Below are 19,361 nucleotides of genomic sequence, written 5' to 3'. Positions count from 1 at the left end.
AGAAGAGAGTCCTGGCCCCTAGCCCTGCCAGTGTAGCAGAAATGATGAGGATGATGATGGCAGCAGCAGCCGTTCTTCTCTGCGTGAGTAGCTTAATGTTGTTCGTGTGTAATTTACGTTGAGTAGGCTAACCACGTTATTACATTAATGCATGTAAGGTGAACTAGCAAACATCATCATAGCTACATGCGGCTGTCTTCTTGTTTGATGGCACATACTCCCTTCACCCTGGCCAAAAAGGCTAAAATGCCCAAAGAAAAAGTGGAAAACAGTTAAACATGAGAGGTTTTTGGACAAAGTTTGTTTTTTCCATTGTTTAAGCACTGCTTCCAGCCAAGAGTGATACCATATATGCCCCATAGCTGCAGAAAAGGCTAACATTGTTATCTTTTTACAAAAAACATGAGAGGTTTTTGGACCAATTTTGTGTTCTCCATTCTTTAAGCACCGGTTTGAGTACCGTTTGAGCACCGGCACCGTTTCAAAAGTACCGATTTGGCACCGGTATCGGATAAAACCTAAACGATACCCATCCCTAGTCATGAATTATTTTTAACAGCAGGTTGGATGTAATGTGTTAGAACTACCAGCAGGTGGGGATAAGAGACCTTTAAGGTGTTTGGTGCCACACTCCACCTTCAGGTTTAAAACTAGTGTTAATGGAGGGAGTTTGAAGGTTGAGTCTGTTCCACGACTGCATTTCACTCACTGCCTCTGTTTGTATCTCTGTCACTGCAGGACCAACATGGAGCGAGAAGTCAGCGCTCTCAGGAGGCCGACAAACCTCAACCAAGAAAGAGAGAGAAAACACACACCTGTGACGAGTGTGGAAAAGAGTTTGCTAGGAAGTTTACACTAAAACTTCATCAGGTCATCCACACTAGAGAGAGACCGTTCAGCTGTGACTTGTGTGGAAAGTCTTTTTCCTTGAAGGCTTCCCTAAAATCACACCAACTCATCCACAGTGGAGTTAAAGCGTACAGCTGTGATCAGTGTGGCAGAGCTTTTACTCAAAGTAGCCACTTAAAGAAGCATGTAGTTGCCCACTCTGGAATTAAGGCATACAGGTGTGAGATTTGTGGAAAAATCTTCAGCCAGAAAGGGTACCGAAATACACACCTACGCATTCACACCGGACATGATGTGTACTGCTGTGAACAGTGTGGCAGACAGTGTACAACCAACAGGCAGTTAAAACTACACATGTTTACCCACACTGAGGAGAGACCTTATAAATGTGACCTGTGTGAGAAGACTTTTAAAGCTCCACATCACCTGAAACAACACCAAAAGATCCACACCAGAAAGAGACTCTCCAAGTGCAGTTACTGTGAGGTATGTATTTATATTTTTATCTGTGTTAACTGAAACAGTCAAATGTAATTGGACGTCTGCAGAGATGCTCTTTATTTCAGGTGACGTTCAGGATAAACATGTTGAAGGACTGACTTACACTGTCTTTGTGTCTTTGTTTAGAAGCAGAGCGACACAGATGGATCCAGTCCTCAACCCTGTCATCACCGTGGTGGTGGGAAAGACTTTCGTTGTGACCTCTGTGGAAAAACTTTCAGTTGGCAAGTCTCCCTAAAAAGACATCAACGTAGACACACTGGAGACAAACTGAAATACTGCAAAGAATGTGGGAGAAGCTTCACCACACCAACTGAGTTAAAAACACATGAACTGATTCACAGCGGGGTTAAAAAGCACCTCTGTGATCAGTGTGGGTCATCCTTCACCACTGCAAGTCAGCTTAAATCACACAAACAAGTCCACACAGGAGAGAAACCATACAAGTGCAGACACTGTGAAAAAAGCTTCTCACGATCAGGTCATCGTAACAAGCATGAACATACACACATGGAAGGAAACTACAGCTGTGACCAGTGTGACAAGAGCTTCAGGAATCTCAGTTCATACTCCAAACACAAACAATCCCACGTTACTAATAAACTGTTTCACTGTTACCAATGTGCCAAAACATTCACCTCATTGTCTGCTCTGTGCAAACATCAGCGTGATCACTCAGGACTGAAATCACTCCCATCACTGGATCACAGTGAATCTGAAGAGACAGAAAGTTCCTCTGGTTTCAGTGTCAGACTTAAAACCCTTGAGATCAGGCTCCACAGAGTTCAGATCGAATCTCCTATAAAGATCTGATTAAAATGTTCCACTGGATGGATGGATGTATAATCTCTTTTTCTGAAGGTTGCTCTCTTCCTGTTTCTGCCAGTGCTGACTGCACAGATGCAATATAGATCCATGTCACTGTTTGGAAGTATCAGAGAACTGCTGATGCTGTAAAGCTGCTGGTCAGCCTGATGGGCTGTTGTGTTGCTGTTGGTGATGCTGGATGAAGGGCTGGTGGACCAGGTGAGCTCAGGTTGAGGGTTGATCCCGTTTGAGCTGCAGGTCAGATCCTTTGTCCTATTTGTTGGAGATTAACTTTACTGACTGGAGCTGGAAAAATATATATTTCTGAAGAAGTCAGAAAGAGATTTTGTTGTCACAATTTTCCTTTTCTTTTTATTTCATGTTAACATGATTTAATTTAACAAAAAACATGTAAACACGGTGAATGGACTACTGAGGACTGGGGCAAAGTCATATTCTCAGATGAAGCATCTTTCCGATTGTTTGGGAAAAAGGCTTGAGCGGAGAAGAAAAGGTGAGCGCTACCATCAGTCCTGTGTCATGCCAACAGTAAAGCATCCTGAGACCATTTATGTGTGGGGTTGCTTCTCATTCAAGGGAGTCGGCTCACAATTTTGCCCCAAAACACAGCCATGAATAAAGAATTGTACCAAAACACCTTGCAACAGAGCTACAGATTGAAAATGCCCAAGGTGAAGCACTCAAAGGTCTGGCTGTACTTCACAGCAAAAGATGCAAACTCAGCAGTCTGCAACAAGTGCTTTAAGGTGATACTGTGCAAAGGAGGTAACACCTTGAATCTGATGAAGCACCTGGTGATGTATAGCGTTTTTGTAAAAGCTAGAAAATGCACCGTATTTGATAGCTTGCTGCAAGACCTCACACCGAGCACATCTACTGCAGATGTGGTGCCTGTTATCGGACCCGGAGTTAGTAATATCCCCCAAGAACCCGAAGAGTGGAGTCCTGGCCTCTAGCCCTGCCAGTGTAGCCCCGGTTCCAACCAAAGGGGGTATGTTGTATCAACAGAAAAGGCTAACTTGGTTATCATTTTGCAGAAAAAGACTGCTAAAAATAAAACCACAAGAGGTTTTTGTACAAAGTTTGTGTTTTCCATTCTTTAACCTCCGGTTTGAGCACCGGCACGGTTTCAAAATTTCCGGTTTGACACCGGTATCGGATAAAACTTAAAGGATCCCCATCCCTATTTGTTACCATGTTTCCATTGTGTAGTGTAGTCGATAGGTTTGTTTTCTTTGTCAGAACAATGAGGCCACTGCAACTGTATGACATATATACCTGTATACACTTGACTTATACTGACATGTATACACTATACATACACTGGAGTGATTATATAATGGAATCACTGTGATAAGCATCTAACCTACATGTTTAAAATCACAAGACCCGCATATTTAGGTCAAATATTATCTACAATTATATTAATGAAGTTGTTGCCACCTGGGATTGTTTTTTTCTCGCCTCAGCTGCCAGAAGGCAAGAAAAACTGTATTTTCTTCCTGTTGTTTTAATTCTGTGTATTAAACTCTGTTCCAAGAAGTTTAATCTTTTCCAGAGGATCTTTTTGAGTGCCTTGATTTTGCTGAATCTAAAACAACTGGTCCTCCACATCGTTGGCGGAATAAGTGCGACCTGTGGGAGGTACCTATTTCAATAGGGTGGAGCCGTAGGCACATTCAGTTAACAAGGGTTTCATGTTAAATCAAAATAGAATCAAACACGTAACAGTAGCACCTAAAACAATTTAAAAACTTGATTTTATTAAATACGGTGTCACAGTCCTGGATCGTATGACACAGCGCTCTGTGTTTTCTTTGTTTATAGTTTGTCCTTTTGGCATTAGATCCTAGGTTCCTTAAATGTGAGTGAAGCAGAAAATAAATGAAACCAAAGACTAGTGGTCCTGTTGCTCTATTTTCACCTTTAAAGCAGGAGTTGGGTAGGCGGAGGTTTACCCTGGTGCAGGTGTGCCGCAGTGGTCAGTGAAAGAATCCGCGAGTTTCTCTGTGAATTTCCAATAACGTGGTAGCGCACACGGTGCTTGCTTGGAAGTTTAGGGGTTTTTTTTTCGCTGTAAAAAGAAGTTTTCTTCCCACGCACAACGGACACTAATGTTTTTGTCACTTTTTATGGAATCAAACTCAAAGTAAGGTCAGTACTTCCACGCTTTAAACGCTGCACGCTGATACTCTCTCCCGCACTCGATATATGATCCACTGTTGATCCGCAGACAGCTGTTGTCACAAACGTCACACTTGCTTACGTCACTGTCATGAGACATTCTCGCAAAAAAAAAAAATCACGGTTTTAGTAACGCAGTGTTCCTACGGGAAAGTAACGGAAATCTAATTACCGTTTTTGCAATAGTAATCCCTTACTTTACTCGTTACTTGAAAAAAGTAATCGGATTACGCGTTACTGCCTATCTCTAATTGTAAGTGGGAGACAGGGTGAAAACAGGACATCCCCTACACTGAACAACTGACCACAGCAGGAATATTCCTCCCACATGGCTTTATATGTATTGTTCAGTTACCTGTTTACAAATTAACAAAATGTAAGTGGATCACTTTCAGTGACCTATACCATCTTATGGAACGCCAGGACTGCCATAACGAATTAATTAAATACACCCTTAAATAATTAATTAAATGTGGCAATAATTAATTACATAAATATTTATGACACATGTAATTTAATTATTGACACTGTTCTGTTATTACTAAAAGTTGTAAAATGTATCACTAAAATATCATTCTCAATCAGTTGTTATTCGTTATGTGTTTACAACATCCTCTGTGGTTGCTCCAAGTAATGCACTTTAGAAACGCCTTTATTTTGGAAAAAAAAACAACTTTATTGAACAGGAAGTCCCCTCAGTCAAGCAAAGCAAGTGAGCAATACGCTGTATCCCAATTCAGGGTCTGCAGCCTTAAAGTACGCAGCCTCAACGATCCTCAAGGGCCGCGTAGTCATCAGAATCAGAATCAGAAAGGGTTTTATTGCCAAATGTTGAGCAGGTTTACAACATTAGGAAATTGCTGCGGTGCTTCAGTGCAAACATACTGTCATAAATTACGCTTTAATAGACATGAAATAAAAATAAGAATAAGAATTAAAAGTGCTAAGTAGATAAATATATACTTGATATATACATGAGTACAGGTGGTGATCAGTGCCAAACATGGAATGATGCAGTGAACACAGCATAGGGTCATGTGTTAGTGGTGGGAACAGTCATACGGTTATTGTTCATGTGTCCAACAGCAGAGGGGAAGAAACTGTTCTTATGGCGAGAGGTTCTGGTGCGAATGGACCGGAGCCTCCTGCCTGAGGGGAGCAGGTCAAACAGACTGTGTCCAGGGTGAGAAGGGTCAGCTGAGATCCGAGCTGCACGCCCCAGTGTCCTGGAGGTGTACAGGTCCTGCAGAGATGGGAGTCTGCAGCCAATCACCTTCTCAGCAGAGCGCACAACACGCTGCAGTCTCTGTTTGTCTCTGATAGTGGCTCCAGCGTACCACACGGTGATGGAGGAGGTGAGGATGGACTCGATGATTGCAGTGTAGAATTGCATCATCGTCCGTGTTGGCAGGTTGAATTTCTTCAGCTGCCTCAGGAAGTACATCCTCTGCTGGGCTTTCTTGATGACGGAGGTGATGGTGGGCTCCCACTTCAGGTCCTGGGTGATGGTGGTACCCAGGAAGCAGAATGAGTCCACAGAGGTGATGGGGGTGTCAGTCAGGATGATGGGGGGGAGTGGGGCTGTGTGCTTCCTGAAGTCCACAATAATCTCCACTGTCTTCTGGGCATTCAGCACCAGGTTGTTGTGGCTGCACCAGGACACCAGACGTTCAACCTCCCTCCTGTAGGCAGACTCATCCCCGTCCGAGATGAGCCCAATAACGGTGGTGTCATCTGCAAACTTGATTAGCTTGACAGACTGGTGGGTGGAGGTGCAGCAGTTGGTGTACAGGGAGAAGAGCAGAGGAGAAAGAACACAGCCCTGGGGGGAGCCGGTGCTGATGGTCCGGGAGTCCGAGACATTCTTTCCCAGCCTCACGTGCTGCTTCCTGTCCGTCAGGAAGTCAGTGATCCACCGGCAGATACTCATAGACCGCTAAGGCCGAAAGTGTGAAAGCGCTGCCCAGGTTGCCTAGCAACCATGATACTAACCACTGGAATCGTGTCATACAGCTTTGTTTGACGGAAATGAAGGAGAAAATCTTTTGTTCATTTGTTTGTTTGTTTCTACATGAGCTTTGATCATTCTCTGTAAGATTAAGCTCAGCTATTGAACGGCGTATATTTTAAAGTAAAGGCTTTAAAACCAAGTTAGTACAAACGTCACTAATGTCACATAACTTTGCCGACATGTGGCCAACAGTAGTGTTTAATGTTCTTCGTTATTAAACATTTGCACATAAATAAGTGACATAATATTCAGTACTTAAAGTGTACTCTTTGGCCGCCCCTCATCCGCCGTTTTTTTCTGCAAATTTATCCACACCCACGCGCTATGCATTCTGGGATATGTTGGGCCACGAAGTCTACACTGCCACAGCCTTAAAATTCAGGGAAATGAAGGACACATTTCAGGGCCGCATTTCGAGCAGCCTTTGAATTGGGACAGCCTTCGGCGCGCTGCTGTGACGTAATCGGCCTTGAAATGCGGCCTTTAAGGCTGCAGACCCTGAATTGGAATACAGCCATAGTGATAGTAAAGTCGATTCCTTTTACTGAATCGAGTTTTAATGAGTCACTCACCAAAGTGAATCGGTTTCTTTGAGTCGTTTGATTCACTGAGTCAGTTGACCATAGAGTGGAAAAATGTACATTTTCACTCAAACACTTAATTTGTGTCTCTTTTCATGTATATCCTACTGCTAAGATGCGTGATTCTAAAATAAAACAACTATTTTATGGAGCAAAAAAAATTCTAAAGGGAATATTTATTTTGTTTATCTTTATTTTATTAGTATTTTCCTTATTTATATATATATATATATATATATATATATATATATATATATGTATATGTATATATATATATATATATATATATATATATATATTGTACGCCACATCCCCATTGAGTTCCTGATGAAGGCTCTTAGGGTCCCATTGATCTTGTACAATTCTAGGCATTCCAGTATCCAGCTGTGGGGCATTGAGTCATAGGCCTTCTTGTAATCAATCCAGGCAGTGCACAGGTTGGTCAGTCTGGTCTTGCAGTCTCGGCTGACTGTTCTGTCTACCAGTAGCTGGTGTTTTGCGCCTCTGGTATTCTTGCCAATTCCCTTCTGTGTCCCACTCATGTATTGACCCATGTGCCTGTTCATCTTAGCCGATATGATGCCTGACAGGAGCTTCCATGTAGTACTGAGGCAGGTTATTGGTCGGTAGTTGGAGGGGACCGGTCCCTTCTTGGGGTCCTTGGGGATCAGGACCGTCCGACCTTCGGTTAGCCATTCCGGGTGTCTCTCGTTAACTAGCAGCTGGTTCATTTGTGCTGCCAGACGCTCGTGGAGTGCAGTCAGCTTCTTTAGCCAGTAGGCGTGAACCATGTCGGGCCCTGGTGCTGTCCAACTCTTCATACTGGAGACCCTTTCTTGGATATCTGCCACTGTGATGGTTACTGGACCCTGTTCAGGGAGGCCGCTGTGGTCTGCCCTCAGATCCACTAGCCACTGAGCATTGCCGTTATGGGTTGCGTCCTTCTCCCATATGCTCTTCCAGTATTGCTCCGTCTCCAGCCTTGGTGGTGCTGTTCTCTTATTATTGTTGTTCCCTTGCCACTGAGAGTACACCTTTGCTGGTTCTGTGGAGAACAGCTGGTTTATTCTCCTGCCTTCTATCTCTCTGGTGTACCTCCTCAAGCGGCTGGCCAAGGCTGTGAGTCTTTGCTTGGCAGTTTCCAAGGCCTCAGGTATGGACAGCTTGTTGTATTTCTTATGCACCTTCTTTGTCGCACCTTTCAGCAACTCCGTTAGTTGGCTAACCTCCCTCCGTGCTACTTTGATCTTGCCCAACTCCAAGCCCATAGCACAAGTCACCATCAAGTGCGGGATCTACCAAGGAGATGCTCTGTCCCCACTGCTGTTCTGCATAGGCCTGAACCCCCTCAGTGAGATCATTAACAAGACTGGCTACGGATACCGACTACGGAACGGAGCAGTTGTCAGCCACCTCCTGTACATGGATGACATCAAGCTGTATGCCAAGAGTGAACGAGACATCGATTCACTGATCCACACTACCAGGCTATACAGCAATGACATTGGAATGTCGTTCGGACTGGAGAAGTGTAGTCGGATGGTAACAAAGAGAGGGAAGGTAGTCAGAACTGAGGGGATTGAACTACCAGAAGGCAACATTGCAGACATAGAGGACAGTTACAAGTACCTGGGGATCCCGCAGGCAAATGGGAACCATGAAGAGGCCGCTAGAAAGGCTGCAACCACCAAGTACCTGCAGAGGGTCAGGCAAGTCCTGAGGAGTCAGCTGAATGGTAAGAACAAGATCCGGGCCATCAACACGTACGCCCTGCCCGTGATCAGGTACCCTGCTGGGGTAATAGGCTGGCCAAAGGAGGAGATAGAAGCCACTGACATAAAGACAAGAAAGCTCCTTACCATGCATGGAGGGTTTCACCCAAGTCCAGCACCCTGAGGCTGTACGCTAAGCGGAAGGAAGGGGGCCGGGGACTGGTGAGTGTCAGCACCACAGTCCAGGATGAGACAACGAACATCCAAGAATACATTGGGAAGATGGCCCCAACTGACCGAGTGCTCAGTGAATACCTCAGGCAGCAGAAACCCAAGAAAGAGGAGGGAGACGAGGAACCATCATGGAAGGACAGGCCCCTGCACGGTATGTACCACCGGCAGATAGAGGAGGTGGCTGATATCCAGAAATCCTACCAGTGGCTGGACAAAGCTGGACTGAAAGACAGCACAGAGGCACTAATCATGGCAGCACAAGAACAAGCTCTGAGTACAAGATCCATAGAGGCTGGGGTCTATCACACCAGGCAAGACCCCAGGTGCAGGCTGTGTAAAGATGCCCCAGAGACAATCCAGCACATAACAGCAGGGTGCAAGATGCTAGCAGGCAAGGCATACACGGAACGCCATAACCAAGTGGCCGGCATAGTGTACAGGAACATCTGTGCCGAGTATAACCTGGAAGTCCCGAGGTCAAAATGGGAGATGCCCCCAAGGGTGGTGGAGAATGACCGAGCTAAGATCCTGTGGGACTTCCAGATACAGACGGACAAAATGGTGGTGGCTAACCAACCGGACATAGTGGTGGTAGACAAACAGAAGAAGACGGCCGTAGTGATCGATGTAGCGGTTCCGAATGACAGCAATATCAGGAAGAAGGAACACGAGAAGCTGGAGAAATACCAAGGGCTCAGAGAAGAGCTCGAGAGGATGTGGAGGGTGAAGGTAACGGTGGTCCCCGTGGTAATCGGAGCACTAGGTGCGGTGACTCCCAAGCTAGGCGAGTGGCTCCAGCAGATCCCGGGAATAACATCGGAGATCTCTGTCCAGAAGAGCGCAGTCCTGGGAACAGCTAAGATACTGCGCAGGACCCTCAAGCTCCCAGGCCTCTGGTAGAGGACCCGAGCTTGAAGGATAAACCGCCCGCAGGGGCGTGCTGGGTGTTTTTATATATATATATATATATATATACACACATATATATATATACATATATGTGTATGTATATATATATATATATATATATATATATATATATATATATATATATATATATATATATTATATATGTGTGTGTATTATGATATATGTGTGTGTATGTCTATATAATGTGTACTGTTCTGTTTATATTATATTGTGTAATGTATATATATGTGTGTATGTAATATATATGTGTAATGTATAATATATGTGTGTGTATTGTATAGGTGTATGTATATGGTATATGTTGTATGTATATGTATTGTGTATATGTCTATGTACTGTGTATAGGTGTCTGTATATGTGTCCTATGGGTACTGTGTATGTATATGTGTATATATGTAATGTGTATGAGATATGTATATTAATATATATCTATATATAATATAAATTTATATATATATATATATTTATATGACGTTATATATATTACTAGGGGTGCAAAGATATTCGTATCGATATTGAACGCTTTGATACAGTGCTTTCGGTTCGGTACGCATATGTATCGAACATACAACATTTGTAATTATTTATCAGTTTTCTTTCTGACGATGCTGTCTGTGTTGAGCGCTCAGTGAATCTGTGTTCGACTACTCCGCCTAGGCTGCACTGTCGAGCGCAGATCCACTGAGCGCTCAACACAGACAGCATAGTCAGAAGGAAGAGAGCAGGGCAAGCTAGCGAGACAGAAGTTAAGCTCTACTTGCAACATTCAGATCTGGCGTTTGGAATTATTTTGGTTTTCATGTGATGTATGACCCTGAAGGTAAGCGAGTCATGGACTAAAGTAAAACAGTATGTTGGATGTGCCATGCAATGCTCAATTACATTGGTGTGAACTAGTGTGTTAGCGCAGTTAGCTCGTTAACGTGTTTGCCGTCTAGCCCCATGCACGGAGCGATCGGCGGTAGCTCGTTAACGGAGATTTGCCGTGTTGTGGCGTTAAGGTCTTTTCAACGAGATTAACCTGAAAGCACTAGTGGGAACACAACGAATATGACTGCACATTTACGCCGACATCATCCTAGTGCAAAGACAAGTGGAAGCAGACAAAAAAAAGCAAGCATGCTACTAACTTTAGCCGAGTCATTTAGACAGCTGTTAGCACATGATTCTCCTTATGCTGCTGAGAATATAGCCCAGAAGAAGCGGATAGTATAGCTTTTATTTTGGAAAGAGCCATTTCTCTGTAATAAACTCTCTTTTCCAAAGATGAGTGATTCCTCAATCAGATACAGGGCTTGCAATATCGCTAGCCCGACGTCCCGGAGCTAGCGATTTTTTCAGTCGGGCTACCAAAATCTATCTCTTCCCTGCCCGTCGGGCTATTGTAGGAAAAATATATGTCAATGCTTTTGCATTCTTTCAGAAATGTAGCTGGGTAATTATGTCATTGGCATCGGTGAGCCACTGTCAATATGTGACATATTGAAGTCGCGTTTGAATTTGCGCTTGTTTTTTGCTTTCACTTTGCAATCGTGCGAACTGTGTATAGAGAGCGACAGCACTGATCTGTGAGTGATGATAATTTGTGCACCAATTCCTCTGACATCGTCTTATTAATCGTTAGCTTACTATGCAAACATGACAAGTGAAATCTCCCGCAGCAAGCTTAAACATGTGAGAGGTTGATCGCGCAGAGAATCGCTGAGCTTATGTGAGTGAGCGTGTAAAAGCATTTCAGTTCTGCTGAGCCAAATAAGACAGGTCAGGGTGAAGAAGTGACAGCCAAAGAAAAGCTTACCACAAAACGGAGAAGTTATGACAAATCAGACTATAAGGCAAAAAGAAAGTGCAGCTTTATGGTTTCATGGACAAAAGAATTTCTGTGGCTGCAATATGATGAGCTAAATAACCAGGGCTGCACATAAGTGGTCCGCAGGTGCGCATTCGCTGTCAAAATAAAAAACACGCACAAGGGTTAGGGTTAAATTTAAAAACTGTACTTTTGAGTTAAAATATATATTTATAATTTTAATAAATGACAAATTAAAAATGCATGAACATTTTTTTTGTATCGAAAAAATATCGAACCGTGACACCAAAGTATCGAACCGAACCGAACCGTGAATTTTGTGTATCGTTGCACCCCTAATATATATATATATATACGTATATATATATGTATATGTATATGTATGTATGTATATGTATATGTATATATATGTATATGTATATGTATGTATATATATATATATGTATATGTATATATATATATATATATATATATATATATATGTATGTGTATATATATGTGTATATATATATATATATATATATATATATATATATATATCACCTACCCCTCACTCTTTCTTCACTCCCACATGGGGTGGCAGCCGAGGTGAGTTTCTCTTTGAGTCTCCTGAGTTCATGTATCATTTTGAGTTATTTAAATCGTACTTTAAGTTCTTTTTAGAGAGAGCAGTCCATGTGTGTCTTTCTTTCCTTTACCTGTTATACAATAAAACGACAAAACCTGCACATGATTGATGACTGCTTATTCTCATTCTAATCGGATGAGCCCATAATGATGACTACTGAAAACCTGAACCTTCCTTCCTCCAAAACGGTTGTTTAGCAAAAGTATCACAGTATCATAGGTACTCGTGTATCTCGTACCTGTTTCTCTTTAGGTTTGCTATTTTTAAAATTCTACGTTTATTAAGTTCTGCAGGCTTGTTTGCACAACAAGGCTAAATAATTATATAAACTTTTCTCAATCTAAATAGTGGACTTTGGTAGAATTAAAAAATAAGTGTAGTGCAGGTTTATGATGATTTTTAGTGCTACTATCATCTAGTTCTGATTCTGGTTCTGTCTTGGTTAAGTCCTAAGTAGTCCTGATTTTGAACTGTTGTAGTCCTGTTTTCATTCTGAGTCTGGTTGAATTGGGGTTTAGTCCTCGTGTCTTGATGCAGCCCTGATTTTGTTCTGCCTTGCTGCTTAATTAAAAAACTAGTTTAAGGTGTCCTGTCTTTCAGTCATTCCTAAAGCCCCCCCCCGAATTAGGGCTAAACCCTGGGTGTATGTAAAGTTTGCCTCCGCCTCTGCTGAGAGATTTGGAGCCAGCTCAGAATAGAGGAGGTTCTGTTGTGTGGGAGTATTTTGAGTTGCTTTTGGTCAATCGGGTGGGTTTTCCAGCTTTGTGTTCTTGTTGTTTGCTTTTGTTTTGTGCGTGTTTATTTTATCTGAAAATGGGAAAAACTTAAAATGTCAAAACTGCTTTTCATAATATAAATATCATGAAATAACTTTAGAAAAACTTCCATTTGAATCTTTACGTTTAATGTTATAAAAACATAAATTTGATTTTTGAATAATCTTAACATGTTAGTCTGCCAAATGTGCAGCATTTTAATTTATTTATTCTCTTTAGCTGATATTTTGAAATATATAAAGGAAATTATGATGAATCAAGCATTTTTGTTCTTTTAGTTCCAAAGTGGGAGTTTTCTCACTGTAAAGACTCGAGTTCAGTGTTGACTGTGTGCTCTGTGTTCTTGAAGTCCTGAATGCGCTGGGTTGTGCAGTTTTGCAGCAAAACAAAATTTGTGTTCAAGCATTATTTCCTCATTTCCATCGAGCTCCTCCTCACCTGCTGTGCATCTGTGTTCAGCAGCCTTTCCTCTGTGTTTCTCAGGTTTTGTATTTTAAATAGTACTAGTATTTTAAAAGGTAATAAATCTTTCATCAGTTTCATAAACTTCAACCCTGTATTTGTGTTATTGTTTTTGAAACTCACCTGTAATGTTTTCTGTCATCACTGTCAGTGCTGTATGTTTAATATCATTGTGGCTTCTGTGAATCTGTTTTACTGTTTCTAAACTTTTATGTTGTCTATTTACAGCCTTTGGTTAGAGAAGTGCTTTTAGCTGCTTATCGGAGGAGAATGTACTTCCTGATAATCAGCCCTAGAGGCTGAAGACAGTAATGCATATATCATGTTTTAGATTTTTCGTTTCTGTTTATGTATAACAGTAAAATGTTTAGGAAGTTGTGGGGATAAAAGCAAACACTTCAGTCAACCCAAACTTGGACCCTGAAATGTGTGAAGATCTAAATATTTGTCAAATTCTGATTTATAATATTTGATGTATAACTGTGTTTTATAGGGAAAAACAAGGTTGAGTCTGGAGAGAAATAACAGAGCAACAGAGATTAATGAAATATTACAGACATAAAGAATCCAATTTTTAAAATCAGCCACTCCTGTTAAAGATATTATTAGAATATGTTTACAAATCTCTAAATGACATTTACCCAGCAATAACACAACTTGCAAACTCCCATTGTAAATTAGTGCTATATTTAAAAGGAAATACATACATGCATTACTAAAAAATAAAATACAATTTCATAACATTAATATAACCACTAAGAAAACCTAAAATCACCAAAACAACTTCGCCAGTAAAATAAAATACACTGAAATTGATCAGAAACTGAACTGATGACTTCCTACTTAGAGATCTCTTCAGTTCAGTGATGGTGGATTATAACCTCCATTCAAATCATTCAAAAAAGAGAAAACTGTAGAACATGTTATATTACACTGTGAGAAGGTAACTGATCCAAAACCTCAGTAACATAAAAATGAAACTGAATCTTATTGATTTACTGCAAAAGGAGTCAAGAAGTGAAAGTTATCAGGCCTTATTCCAGTTTTTAAAAGAGAGTAAATTGTTGCTGGTCGACGTTCCAGTTCACACTCCACACCAGCTGGTGGCGGTAATTCATCATTTTGTTGTTTGACAACCGCCAATAACCGATATAAAGAAGAAGAAGAAGGGGCGGAACAAAGTAAGAATGCTCCACGAGAGGAGGCGTTTGCACAGAGAGCTGTTTTTGCATTCAAAGAGAATAAAGTAGCACCAACGCTTGGATCGATATCTGCATCGATCTGCCCACCCTTGTCTCCTGGATCGTAGCTGAGATCAGCGTGAACCACGTGGGTCTCTGCTCCCTGATCTGTTTCCTGTGTTTGGAAAGAGTTGCAGCTTCATCGCGGAGTTTCTCTCGGTTTGTGGGCTCATCTAAAGGTAAGCACCGAGCTAACTTTACTGTGAGTTCAGTTCATGTTGAGTTTAGCTCCTGAATGAGGTCTTCTGCTGCTCTCCTCGGTGTCTGTTCACAGTTTATTGTGAACACGTTGAGAGAAGAGTGAGAGAGTGTTTGGAGAAAAACACCAACTAATCATTAGCTCAGCATGCTGGGAGAAGTTGGAGCAGAAAAGTCTTTTCATTGTCCCTGCAGCTGTTTTTCTGCCTGCACCAAACCTCTACAGCCTCATTTCTATTTGAAGTGATAACAGGAAATGGATGAGAGCGATCTGCTGCAGTATCAGGGTCACAATAAACTTTATTGTCCAGCTGCTGTGGATGAACACATGAGAGGAAGTGAACTCCTACAAAGTCTCATTTTAATGAGTGTGGCTGCTGTAAAGTGATGCACAGGAAGATGTTAACAAAAACTAATGAAACAGAGATGAAAGTAAACAGTGTTCATATTTGAAAACATAGAGAATAAAATAATATTGTGGTGGTTAATGTGCAGCTCCTGGTGATTTGGGAGAATCATGTTTTTAATCACGTTGTGGATTGAATTTTTATTTTATTTTATCTACAGAAGTTTTTCCCACTTGTGATCGTTCAGATTGATTTGTTGGGTTGACTTGAATCATGTGAAGGTTTAAAGCTGCACTTCCCCCAAAAAGAATAAAGTATAATCGTGAAGAATGTAAAAATGTCTTCCTGTGTCAAACACAGCTGCAGTGAAAGCAGGAAGGAAAGCACTTAAACCACTGATCAAAGCTCATTAATCAAAGACCGCTGATCAATGGCCATGAGTACCATTCACAGAGTTGGGGAGTCACTGCAAGCGATCAGAGGTTGTTGATCAATGTTCATGAGAATTTGCATATTAATGCTCAATAACTGACCTCCCAGCCCATTGTTCCTTCAGTGGTTCTAGTTTCAGTCATTATGTAAATGCACTGTTGAAGATTGGGGAAAGCTGCAGTCAGCTGAAACTGAAGAAGTCACTTGGATGAGTGACGAAATGTTTCTCCCACAAAAAGCTACGTCCAGATGAACAGAATCAAAGTTTGGGGAATGGTGGAGTTTGGAGAGCGGCACCATGGGGGCTGGAGAGACTTGTGAAGTGGTGATCAGGTGTGGGCCTCTGTTATTATGAATGGTTGGGGTGGGGGGTGGAACTGGGGGGCTGAAGGAGTTGAATGTGTGGGGTGGGGGAGTAACAGGTCTGTCCCTGTTTGTGGAAACCACAGGAGGAGCTGTTCGGGCTGTTGCTGGGTGTGAATTGTTGATGGAGTCTTTAAACTTGTAGTTGCTGTTTTCCAGACTGAAGCAGAGTCGTTAGCTGAAAACTGGTTTTAGAGGTTCATTCAGGACACCTTCTCAGGCTCTTACAGCCTTACCTGTATCATAACAAAGTGTATAAACCCCAATCCACCTTTAACATGGTCCTTCTCCCAAACCTTCAAATAGGACTTTCTGGCCCTGTCATAGTAAAGGGCTGCTTAGGATATTAGAGCCAATGTCACAAAGTTCCTCCTGAAGTATAAGTGAGTGAGAGAGTTTCCTCACTTTGCAGCACAACACGTCTCACAAGATTTCTACAAGCAATCAGAGTGAAATTTGTACTTTGTGTTGTCAGATGAACATATGAGACACTTTGACTCTTCAGTGCAGTGTGGAGCCTAACAAAGATCTGTTTTGTGTCCCAGCTGATCAGCAGGGGGAGAAGAGTCTGACGGAGCAGCAGTGGAACATTTTCAGCCATCTGGACTCAGCTGAGTCACTACAGAGGAAACAATGAGCTCAACACAGAAGGTGAGGAAAATATCACAGTTTCACCAAATAATCAGTCACGTCTAAAACTCTCATCCTCCCAACCTGTTATATGACTGTGTTGCATTTTATTATGTATTTTTAAATTGTGTTTACAAACATTAAGAAGTCACAAGCAATTGTTATTCTTTATTATTATTAGTAGTAGTATTAATTACATTTTCAATTCAGTGTTACTTATACAGCACCAAATCAAAACAATAGTCACCTCAAGGTGCTTTTTATTGTAATGTGGATCTTACAATAATACATACAGAGAAAAACCCATCAATCATATGACCCTCTTTGAGTAAGCACGTTGGTGACAGTGGGAAGGAAAAACTCCCTTTTTACAGGAAGAAACCTCCAGCAGAATGAGGCTCACAGAGAGGCGGGGCCATCTGCAGAGAGCGTTTGGGGCGAAAAAAGGAAGACAGGATAAAATACATGCTGGGGAATTTTATTATTACTACTAATAATATTATTGCTCTCATTGCTGTATAAATAGACTTAATATTGGTTCATCACTGCAAAAAACGCGTTCAAAGTACCACAACGGTAGCCCGATATCAGGCAGTAAACACATTAAGTGTGTATGTTTTTTTTGCTCATGAAAAACAAAATGCCATAATATAGATTGAAAATGAAGGTCATTTAATTGCCATTAATGAAAAATGAATCCAATGTTTTCTACAGTGAAACGTTTGAACAGTCATTAATTCTTTTTAACACCAGGTTGGATGTAATGTGTTAGAACTACCAGTAGGTGGGGATAAGAGACCTTTAAGGTGTTTGGTGCCACACTCCACCTTCAGGTTTAAAACTAGTGTTAATGGAGGGAGTTTGAATGTTGAGTTTGTTCCACGACTGCATTTCACTCACTGCCTCTGTTTGTATCTCTGTCACTGCAGGACCAACATGGAGCGAGAAGTCAGCGCTCTCAGGAGGCCGACAAACTTCACAGAAGAAAGAGAGACAAAACATACAGCTGTGACGAGTGTGGGAAGGAGTTTACTGAGAAGGGTAATCTAAAACAGCATCAGGTCATCCACACTGGAGAGAGACCGTTCAGCTGTGACTTGTGTGGAAAGTCTTTTTCCTTGAAGGGTTACCTAAAATCACACCAACTCATCCACAGTGGAGTTAAAGCGTACAGCTGTGATCAGTGTGGCAGAGCTTTTACTCACAGTAGCAGCTTACAGAAGCATCTAGTTACCCACTCTGGAATTAAGGCATACAGGTGTGACATCTGTGGCAAAACTTTCAGCCATATACGGAATCGAAATAGACACCTACGCATTCACACTGGACATGATGTGTACTGCTGTGATCAGTGTGGCAAACAGTTTACAACAGACGCACAGTTACAACAACACATGTTTTCCCACACTGAGGAGAGACCTTATAAATGTGACCTGTGTGAGAAGACTTTTCAATCTCCACATTCCCTAAGACGACACCAACAGATCCACACCAGAAAGAGACTCTACAAGTGCAGTTACTGTGAGGTATGTATTTATATTTTTATCTGTGTTAACTGAAACAGTCAAATGTAATTGGACGTCTGCAGAGATGCTCTTTCCTTCAGGCGACGTTCAGGAAAAAAATGTTGAAGGACTGACTTACACTGTCTTTGTGTCTTTGTTTAGAAGCAGAACGACACACATGGATCCAGTTCTCAACCCTGTCATCACTGTGGTGGTGGGAAAGACTTTCATTGTGATCTTTGTGGAAAAACTTTCAGTTGGCAAGCTGACCTAAAAATACATCAACGTAGACACACTGGAGACAAACTGAAATACTGCAAAGAATGTGGGAGAAGCTTCCCCACATCAAGTTACTTAAAACAACATGAACTGATTCACAGCGGGGTTAAAAAGCACCTCTGTGATCAGTGTGGGTCATCCTTCATCACTGCAGTCACCCTTAAAAGACACAAACGAGTCCACACAGGAGAGAAACCATACAAGTGCAGACACTGTGAAAAAAGCTTCTCACATCCAGGTAGTCGTATCTATCATGAACATGCACACATGGAAGGAAACTACAGCTGTGACCAGTGTGACAAGAGCTTCAGGAATCTCAGTTCATACTCCAAACACAAACGATCCCATGTTACTAATAAACTGTTTCACTGTTACCAATGTGCCCAAACATTCACCTCATTGTCTGCTCTGTGCAAACATCAGCGTGATCACTCAGGGCTGAAATCACTCCCATCACTGGATCACAGTGAATCTGAAGAGACAGAAAGTTCCTGTGGTTTCAGTGTCAGACTTAAAACCCTTGAAATCAGGCTCCACAGAGTTCAGATCGAATCTCCTGTAAAGATCTGATGAAAATGTTCCACTGGATGGATGGATGTATAATCTCTTTTTCTGAAGGTTGCTCTCTTCCTGTTTCTGCCAGTGCTGACTGCACAGATGTAATATAGATCCATGTCACTGTTTGGAAGTATCAGAGAACTGCTGATGCTGTAAAGCTGCTGCTCAGTCTATTGGGCTGTTGTGTTGTTGTTGGTGATGCTGGATGAAGGACTGGTGGACCAGGTGGGCTCAGGGTGAGGGTAGATCCCGTCTGAGCTGCAGGTGATCCTTTGTCCTACTCTTTGGAGATTAACTTTACG

At 41.9% G+C, this 19,361-nt stretch overlaps 2 long non-coding RNA genes across 2 annotated transcripts; both read left to right on the top strand.

Annotated features, from left to right (window-relative positions):
- Positions 1-909: 909 nt before the first annotated feature.
- LOC120742744 lies at positions 910-2,151 on the top strand. The gene is made up of 2 exons (XR_005697941.1): positions 910-1,335; positions 1,477-2,151. It is a non-coding gene; the product is annotated as an uncharacterized LOC120742744 (long non-coding RNA).
- A 15,720-nt stretch (positions 2,152-17,871) lies between these two features.
- On the top strand, positions 17,872-18,608 carry LOC120742746. The gene is made up of 2 exons (XR_005697943.1): positions 17,872-18,243; positions 18,385-18,608. It is a non-coding gene; the product is annotated as an uncharacterized LOC120742746 (long non-coding RNA).
- The last annotated feature ends 753 nt before the right edge of the window (positions 18,609-19,361 follow it).

This window comes from Simochromis diagramma, unplaced genomic scaffold (assembly GCF_900408965.1).
Source record: "Simochromis diagramma unplaced genomic scaffold, fSimDia1.1 OVJJ01000434.1, whole genome shotgun sequence".
Classification (NCBI taxonomy): domain Eukaryota; kingdom Metazoa; phylum Chordata; class Actinopteri; order Cichliformes; family Cichlidae; genus Simochromis; species Simochromis diagramma.
Note: the sequence above shows the minus strand (reverse complement) of the source record. Positions and strands in the feature narration are given on the sequence as shown.